Source organism: Protomyctophum bolini (assembly GCF_963924005.1).
Source record: "Protomyctophum bolini genome assembly, chromosome: 18".
Lineage (NCBI taxonomy): Eukaryota > Metazoa > Chordata > Actinopteri > Myctophiformes > Myctophidae > Protomyctophum > Protomyctophum bolini.
Genome location: NC_137879.1, coordinates 31,936,818 through 31,947,178, shown reverse-complemented (window position 1 = coordinate 31,947,178; position 10,361 = coordinate 31,936,818). Strand labels below are relative to the sequence as shown.

The 10,361-nt window shown below is 43.3% G+C and overlaps 1 protein-coding gene across 1 annotated transcript in view; it reads right to left on the bottom strand.

Annotated features, from left to right (window-relative positions):
* bsk146 (brain specific kinase 146) overlaps positions 1-8,245 on the bottom strand; it is a 23,328-nt gene extending 15,083 nt beyond the window's left edge. The window contains exon 1 of the mRNA XM_080788663.1: positions 7,957-8,245. The gene's annotated coding sequence lies outside the window, so the exon portion shown is untranslated. The remainder of the gene's footprint in view (positions 1-7,956) is intronic.
* Positions 8,246-10,361: the final 2,116 nt, after the last annotated feature.

Here is a 10,361-nt window from a genome sequence, read left to right as displayed (position 1 = left end):
GAAATGCATTCATTCATATTGATCCCTGCGAAAGGCTGCGATTAAATCCAACTGGTGTCATCATAGACATTACTACAGTCACCAGGGGGCGCTCTGTACCAAGACGATCTGACGACGAACTGGAAGAAAATGTATTCGTGTATGTGTGGTGACGGTCATGCTGATTGAGCTGATCCAAGAGAGGACATCCATCCCATGGGGATGTCAGAAGCAGTTATAGAGAAAGGTGAAAAGGAGGAGGAAGCAGCCAGTCACATTCCCCTCAGCTGTATGACAATCCAATATCCACTCTCTGGAGACTGGAGGTGGTGGAAGGAACCCATGTCATCAGCCACATTATACAACATAAGCCTACAGGTCCATGTTAAATTAGCATCCACAAAAATGTATACATTTATAGCAAAAATATGTGTAGTCTATATGCTTTGGAAAAAGGTTGGAATATTTAATAAAATGTATGATTGGAACGTGATCCAGTACATCTTTAAAACAACTTTTATTTTATTTTTTATATATAGGCCTATAGCATCACAGAAACACAAACATAAAAGCAACAACGTAGGCTACCCCCACAAAGAAGCAAGGACAAACAGGACACAGGTCACAGTCAAAGTACTGTACACTTGGAAGTCTGTTAATTCTGAAATCCACTGTCCACTATATTTGGGTCACACCGAGCAGTCTCTGTGTAAAACAGCTTTATTGACCCTCCAATTTCATGGACATCACAGGTTTTGTAGCCATTTTGTAGAACTATAGGGCCATAAAACATGTATAGTGTATATTTGGCCACACATAAATCAGGTGCCCACTGTACCGGTTGTGCATCATCTACTGTAAGACACATGCAATAAACATGCTTCCTTATGCTTATACATTTATTTTGCTTTTGGGCTTATATTTGGGCTAATAGAAATTGGCCGATCTACAAGCCCGAAGTTGGATCTGAACCAAGAAACTACAGTAGGTCTGGGACTTTAACACGTAAACTCAGTGCTGAGAGTTTGAGCAATAGTCCACTACACCGTCACATAATTCTTATTGAAGGTACAGTATGTCAGTGATAGAAAGACAAACACAAACCCTCCCCCACCCAACCCCTTTCTAAAGAAAAGTGCATTTGAGAGGAAATAAGAAGGTACAATGAAGAGGGCGAAAAGTGAGGGGGAAAAAGACAAAAAGGGACCAAAGCAAGCAACCAAAAGTGTATCAGAGGAGATGACAGCTACATGATACGCTTATTGGTCCTACACCATCACATCTTTGAAGCGTAGAAGTTGTCTCCCAGTGTTCGTTGAATCGTTTGTATGATAGTCTCAAAACGAAACAACAGAATATCTGAGACTCAAAACAAGGAACATCTGGGTTGAGAGACAGGGCACTAGACCACTGCACTAATAGACCTTCACATGCAAGATGTGGCCCCTGGTGTTTTCGAAGTTTATTTTGTATGGTACAAATGGACAAATGTGTACCGTATGTGTTTAATATAATCATTTCCTAATGAATTCATCTGATACAAATATAACTTTCTCATTCATCACATCATAAGAATTATAAACCCCTGTTAAATTCAATCAGGGGATTGTATAGCCTAGTTTATAGTCAGTAGCTCAGCAATTGGCATTTGATGTTGGGGTAAAACTCACAACTCTTTTTTCTTTATCCTGCTCACCTGAATAAAAAGGCCCAGCGAAGCCAACAGAGGTCAAACAGATACTTTGGAACTAACCGGAAGACCAACATGTCCATTTGGATAGAAAACGAATACTAGGAATAACCACACATACTGCACAACCTTGTTTGTAATAGTGATACACAGACAGTATCAGCTGCTATCGTCGGTAGCACAGCTTTAAGGCTCGGACCAGAAGGCTCCAGGACAGCTTTTCCACCAGGCGAGCAGGCTAATGGACACTGACGGCCAGTACTGTCTTGCTATACACACATGCACCCACAAATGTGTGTTAAATACTGGCCTTTGTTATTTATGTATTTATTTAATTTGTAAAGTGGACACTGAACAGGAAGAGCAGTTGACACCCGCAGGTGAGAGAAATGAGTCAGTGCAGATGGACAAATGGAGTGGAGGGGGCCCACAGCTGCAGAAAACGCTCTCTCTCTCTCTCTCTCTCTCTCTCTCTCTCTCTCTCTCTCTCTCTTCTCTCTCCAAAACCCCCATGCTCACTCCCTCTTACTGCTCTCTGAAATGAAAATGCTCCTACTCAGGGACAGGGACACATGCACTCGGCCAATGGCCATGTGCATATCGCACACACAGACAGCCTTTTGCTGAGCTGTGCTGTGCTCTGCAGGAGTTGTAAACAGAGGAGGCCATTTGTATCTGTCAAGGTATGTGAAACGCTTACTTAGCACCGCGCATGGCCATGCGTGTGTCCTACTCAACACATTCCAAAGAACACGATCAGCTATACATATACATGTATACATACATCCTTGCCTCTTAGCTTGCTTTTTTTCTAGGAGGATATTTATCTAAAAGTACAATCAGATCTATGTTATATATACATATTCTGTGTTTAATATATATACACTTATACAGACTATATAATATTGTTGTATTTGTATATAGAAGCAGCATTATCAGACTCCGGATGAGTCATAGAGCAACAGCAAATGTCAGCTCTCAACTCAATGTGGAGAAGCAGCATGTTGCCTCACTAAGCAGCTCACAACACTAAGCAGCACCACAAACCTGTGCGTGCGGCTTCATTTCACATGTTTGGCAGAAAAGAGAGAGAGAGAGAGAGAGAGAGTTTCACACCATGTTCTAAAAGGACAACTGCTTCCACATGGATGGACAGAGAGAGAATATCAAGAATTTGTCAAGAGTGAAGGACAAGGACTGTTGAAGATGAACTAAGCAGGAGCTGTCATTAGGGTCACTAGGGTGTCCTACGTTTTTGTGCAATAATCCTAAAAGAAAATCTTTCTGTGTCTCTCTTAAATGTAATAGACTTAAACCACTTAAACCCTGTACTTCATCGATGGTGGTATTCACCAGGGCATTTCCTCTAGTCTACACCAAATATCTTTGCCAAAAACAGCAAATTTGCATGCTCACGTGCCGCGGAGCTTTTAGATCTGCAATTTTGGCTGAAAGTTCACCCCAGAAATAGTGACGCTAGGGGCTTATGTGGGTAAAGCGCATTGTCCTTGGAGGAAGATGCACAGAAAACACACTGTAGCCTACTTTTAAAGAACCCCCCCCCCCCCCCTCCTCTCAGCCCCAAACACAAACACTCATTAACATAAGGCCTAACACCCTGTGGGACCACAACACAAACCAGTGGCCGCATTTGAGAAAATCCCAGACTGCTTATGCAACCAGCGAGCAAATCTGATCAGTCTCAGCAGACAAATCTCTCAATAAGCTAAGGCAACGATACCAGCAGCACACCATGGAGCCGGCTCACAGTCCCTGTGTCCTCAACCAACTAGAGCAAATGGCATAAATACTGTCATCGCCACAGTGCCATTAAACCAAGCTCGGTTGAAATCCTATGGCCTGTCAATTTTCCTGGTGCGTGCAAGGCGCAAATTAACACTCGAGAGGTCTGGGCAGCCTTGTATGATTCTGTGAGAGGACTCGGCGTCCTTGATTCTTTCCATATCTTTCTGTCACTCTCTCTATTCACAATGAGCTGTTTCAAAAACAAACTTACCAAGTCAGGTAGAAAAGTATTATCATTATTCCAGCTCGAAAATGCTACAGAAGAGAATGGCAAACAGAGGTGTGGTTCTGAAGGTGACAAGGTTAGTCAGTTAGACATGTTTGTTCAAATCAGTAACCATATCAATACTCAAATAATGTCAGTATTGCAAAGAAATCTTCTGTGCATCTTCATGGCATTGTTTGGATGACCCCTAGTCTCTGTCTCAAGACAGACTGTTGACTCACGAGGACAAAGCTGTTTTTCCGTTATTTGCAGATGGGATTCTCAGATTGGATGACCCCTAATGACTTTGCCTTTTCTTCTACCAGAGCCACATAGAGTATAGACAGAGTTGCGACATTGAGGGGGCAGAAAACAGCCCGGTCATGCATGTACTCGCGCAAGCCCATAGACTCTATTAGACCCTATTCGCCAATAGAAGTCTATGTAGAAGACTGGCCCCCATGAAGTGAACGGAGTCTTCTACTAGCACCAAACTTAGGCCAAAATTTCAACTTGCACAACATATATCTCAAATATGAATATTTGTGAATGCTCCCTTCTGGATGAACAGTGAACGCAGACCATTTGCTGCAGTGGTTCTCTGACATTTTTGGCTCAGCTCATCCCTGTAAATAACGTTATCATCCACGGCAGCCCTGAATTTCATCGTTTCATTATAGCACCTTTTGCCATATTAGTGGGTACGTAAATAGCCTACAGCAGGGTTCCCCAATTAATTTTCCTCAAGGGCCATATTTTGACTAGGGTACCAGGCTGGGGGCCGAGTCGGCACGCGCGAGGTCGCGCGCGAGGTCTTGCCCTGAAAATTAATTTTCAGGGCAAGACCCCATTTGAAAAGGACCCCCAGTTTGACATGCAGAGGCTACTGACCCCCATTTAATGCCATTTATATCTAGTACCCCCAGGGGCCACAGTATGTAAATCTTTCCCCCAAAGATACAGCATGTCACGATGACAGACCGAAAATAATTGTTGTACTTGGTGTTCAACCACTTAAACCCCAGCATCCCTATTCTGGGGGGAACATTCACCAAAAATAGCCGATCTATAAGCTCTCAATGTGACAGGTAGAGAGCTTGTAGATCTGCTATATTTGGTGAAGAGACGTATAAGTAAAGTGCAAGTGACATTGATAAATTCCAAATATTGTCAGTAAGTATTTCTGAGACAGCCTTGGACTTGCGTGAAGGCACCTACTTCACCCAAGTGAAGAAACCGACCTATACCGTAACCTCACGTCACTACGTTTCTATTAACTTACGGTTCAGTGCTCATATCGGGTCAAGAACCCACCTACTATTTCCAAACATACACATACACGCAACCGGCCACGTCCGCGGGAGCCAAACATAATCATTTTTGTCTGCAGACAAGGACAAGTCTGACATCATCCAAAGTCCTGTTATGGTTACCGTTTCACAATGATAAGGATCGCTCCGTCCAGAGAACAAATACACAGTTACACACATCTCACTGAGACATTGATGCTGCTGAATATCAAAGTACAACCGCTTCCATCTCCAGTTAACACTCTCTCTGTGGCCTACATTGTGATTTGTGACTCATCATGGCAGTGTGCGTGTATATGCAAATGTGGGTGTGTCTGTGTGTGTGTGTGTGTGTGTGTGTGTGTGTGTGTGTGCACGCGCATGCCTTCAAGCATGAAATATCTTAAGCTGCCTTTGATCAGCTGTTCTGTCTTTCCTCTTCCTGGAGGCTTAATTCAAACGCTCACACATTTCAACCCAATTTATATCACTGCATCACTCACCTAACATAACCGATTTTCAATGAACCAACTAAAATAAACCATGAAATGTACTCCCATCCTCCTCTATGGATGGTGCTGGATGGATCTGTAGCAGCCGGGAGATTTTCACAGGGAAGAACAATGTGTAATCTGGAACGTTAACCCCAGTGAGAAACATTTCCATCAAATGCTCCTGCAGTCTTGGGTTGTTATGGTCATAATAGAGCTATACATCTTCATGCCATCAGTTAGGGCTGGGCAAGTATAAGCCTACAAGTAGGCCTATATCCACATCACAATTTAGGCATTTAGCAGATGCTCTTAATCCAGAGTGATTTACAATAAGCAAGAACAACACATGGTAATAAAATGTCATTGTCAATATTGTGAAGAAGCTAAGAACCTATAGCATCTGTCATATTACTTCGATTCGATGTCATCATATGAGGCTAGATCGTCTGGGATTTTTCATATTTTAATATCTCTCCGGGTTTGAATCTCGTCATTTTTTGTCTATTTTGCTCAGTCCAATTCCATGCAGGCTATGTTAGAATCTGATATACAGCAGTAGTCTGTGTTTGGGATCTATCTCTGTTAATCTATAGTATGAATGTATCCCTTTAGTAATATTTAGGCAGAGCAAATCCATATACTTACAGTGACAGACTGGATAAAAGTGAAAGACCTGGTAATTCATCCAACGTGACTTTCATTAACACACAGAACAACATGTATACTTGATAGGCACGTTGGAGATACAACACGAGAGCATATCAAATGTATAAAACAGCACAGCTTCCCGTCTCAACAACCAGGCAGAGCAACCTCACATACATTTATTATATCCACAATATGAATGCTCATGCAGCTGATGCAGGATATGTACAGGCTTTATTTATGGCATATTCTAGTCTGTTTCTCAACGTTGAGACCACCACCAGGGGCACAAATGGACCCTTACAGGTCTGTAACTCTTATGTGTCAAATGGGGGCCTATATGCATATCAAATTGGGGGTTATTGAAATAAATAAAAAAAGGTCAAGAATCAGTGTTTGTAGCCTATACAGTTGTCCAGTGATGCCAAATAGCCTGCACCGTGCATCCTTGATTCCTTATAAGACTCACGGAATTCAGAAAGGACGCTATCGTGTCACCCTCCGGGGGTCCTAGTGGCCAATACTGTATACTCAGTACTGTAACGTTGTTGAAGTAGGACTCATAAAATGTCCCCTGGACCCATTGAAAACCAATTTACATCACTGGTTGTCCATTGATATTCAGTAATACTGTACATATCTATTCGTCCTGGTTAAACACTCTACCAAATCTCTCTTTGCCACAACTATAGCTGATCTTACAAGCTCACAATGTGTCCACTATTCAGCTATATATTCATATGGTTAAGCATCCGATCCGGAGGGCTATAAACATCAGTGATTCTCAAACTTGTGCAACACAAGGATTTGCGTTGTTAAAATGTTTCAAAACTTTCCCCATTCTTTCAAGATGTTTTGAAAATAGCCAATGTATATACCGGTATGGCTTAAAAGTGGTTAAACTGATTCATGCTACATTAACTCATTTTCCTGGGGGACCGTCTGGAACCCCCTCGAGGACCCCTGGTGGGTCCCCGAACCCCACTTTGACAACCACTGGCCTACGTCACATTAACGTTTGAACCCCACCTGCTGTGAAAAAGCAGCAGGCTTCTCTCTCTCTAGCTCTCTCTCCCTGTGTCCTCAGTTTCTCCCTGACTGCATTGTCTCTGATGAGAATCAATGTCACTCAGTGCAACAGGACCCAGATCTGAGAGGACAGGGACAGACAGAGAGCGTCGTCCTCTTGGAAGATGCAGTAAATAGTCACCTGGCTGCCACCACTGGAGCAAAGCAGCAGCCCCATATAATATACCCTATGCTAGGCTGCCTGCCTGTCACCAGCCAAACACAGGCGACTAGACCCGTGCGTGCGTGTGCGTGTGTGGAGATATAAAGTGAGGGGAGGGAGGGAGGTGATGGCAGAAGAGACACACTGTGAGGAGGTTATGGTGATCAATAACAACACACACGTCCCAGAAAATAAGCTAAAATATTGGACAACTTAATCTAATGTGGTGGTAATAAATAGCCGAGGGAGTTGTGCCTGCCCAGAGAGCTGTGCACACATTACGAAGCACAAACATCGCACACCATCATCAGGGAGCAACCACGGCATAAATTCAATGTACACTTTGCACACAGTATTTATAGGCCCGACAAATCGATCATGCGCTGAATCAAAGACAACACATGCAATGACAACCGAATATCCCGTAACACACTGACACACAGCAATGTCACCATTGTTACATTTTGTTACAAGTATAGGCTAATTATTGCGGTATTATTTGTGCAAGGCAAATGCGCATTATCCGGACAGGACAGCAGGTGGGGGATGATGATAAAAGCGCATTGGCCGACTTGCGGCTCAAGATCAACCCCAGCGACAGCGTATTGTTTACTTACCATACAGATGGCTCACATTCGACAGGGCTCTGACGTCCGCCCTATCAACCCAGGCAGGTGGTAAATAGAGAGGGTGATATATCATATATGCGCGCATTATACTAGACTCTGTCAGACGGATAAAACGCCTATCCAAAGGCAGCCAGAGAGAGAGAGAGAGATCACATTCTCGCCGGTCGTGCCATTGAACAGCAGAGACGGTCTATAGCGGTGAATTTGCCCCTGCTCGGTCAGCGAACCCCTTGCATTTCGCAGCCAGCCTCCTCTCTTGCTTTCTGTTTGCTGTGCGTCCTCCTATTGTCTCCGCATTGCTCCGTTCTCCGGGATGAGAGGAGAGGAGAAGAAGAGGAGAGGAGAGAGCGAGAGAGGAGCGGCACTAGGGAGATGAGGAGAAAATAAATCCCTGCCCCCTTTTACGCTGTCAGCCAATGGGATGTGCGCATGCATCGGCCGGGAACACACGCGCGCACCGTTCCTTTGCGCCGCTCCTTGCTTGTCTCCGTACAGATTACGCCACAAAGGGCTGAGAAGAGGACATCCACCTCTAGGGTACTACTGTGGAGAGTCTGTCCAACCACGGAACATTAGCCTTTCAGCACGAATAATGTGCCTTTAAAAGCTCTCTACTGTCTAAGAAGCCATCTGACTATTATGCACGACGGTGTGCTGTCAGTTAGTAGCCTAATGCCAGTGGGTACTGGGTATAGCTGCTATACCACCAGTGATTCTCAACTTTTTCCAATTCAATGACCTGCCTGTTTGACATTCATTAGGTCATTTGATGTACGCTTTTTTTAAAGTTTTCTCCTCTGGGGCTGGGAGTCTGGGACCCCTGAATGTACATTGTAAAAATCTGGTTTGGTTCAATTTTACACTCTCTCGGAATCAAATTAAGTTCATAATTTGCTGTTATGATGTACCCTCAAAGGTACATTCATAACCAATATTTTTTGGTTAAAAAGGTTAAATCACTGAACTGTGAACTGAAATACTGTATTGGTCGTGTGTAGCCTGGCAATGCATTAGCCAGACTGATAAGTAACTTGCATTCACTCACATGCTCCACCATGGAACGTGCACGTGAGTGAATCCACGCCATCAGTCTGGCTAATGCCAGGATATTAGTAGGAGGGAGGAGAGATGTTTCCACCTTTTCGCCGGTTCACTTCCATATTAGTAGTGGAGTAAAGATTCTACTGTGATGGAACAGCCTGCTGGGACTGCTATGCAAAGACATTCTCAAGATCATCGGTTCAACTTCAAACCCCTGGTTTTGGTGAGTAGTTCCGGTCATTTGGTGGGGGTCAGTCTAGGGGTCACTCATTAATAAACGAATTTGTATTGTTGACCTATTTCTATTATATAGCGTAGCTTTCGTTCAACTTTCACCCTTCTGTCACATGGAACTTTTTGTGCTAAAAAAAGAAAATGTGAAAGAGGGATCAACAAGTTGAACAAAAGTTGCGCTATATGGTAGAAATAGGTTAATACAAAAGTTTAGTTCATTAATCTATTTTTAATGTGTAGCCCCCAGCACTACCAAAACCAGACCTCCCACCACGGGACTCAGGCACTCAATGAATACGTTTGCAGCCACTATTATGAATGGTAAGTATTTCCTACTGCTTTAAGTCCAATAAAATCAACTAACCCTTTAACAGTGATGGAACAGCATGCACTGTGTTGTTCACTAGATGTTCCCAAGATTGCCGGCTCAACCCACACCAAGGTCCTACACTTTGACGCCAAAGCATGTTTTGAAGGCCAACATCCAGAACAATCAGTCGGACGGTTCAGATATGTGGGGGACGGACATGCATTTTATCATGTTTACAACTCGAATGTATAGATGCTGCGATTCTGTAGGCTGTCAGTGAATTTACAGCATGTGTGATGTACAGGTTGTCTACATTTACGGTAAATAGACTCAGAATATTTCTGATTTACTAATTGGCATTTTCTGGTTTGGTAATTTGTTTTCCAACTTGCTGCTATAATTGGATTTGTCAAGTCGAGTGCCGTGTTCATTCCTGGTGAGTCATCCAATGTATTTCAGACTTTGGGGCCTTTGTAATTATAAGTTTGCCAATACATTTGTTACTGCTACCAGGCAGTGAGCCAAATCACAGAGCTAAAGTAAATTGATACAGAGATATCCTTTAACGAGATTACATGCTGCCTTGAACAGCATACGGTTACACTAAGGATTAGACACTATAGGTTTAGTCTACACACACTACAGTAGTCACTGGGCCGCAGTGATCTGGGGAGGCTGGCAGATGGTCACTTACTGTATCAACGCTCATGATATCAGGCCACAGCTCACAGGCTCCAGATCGGTTATTTATCAAAGACAGGTTCACATGAAGATAATTTGATTAAATAAAAATATATATATGCTTACC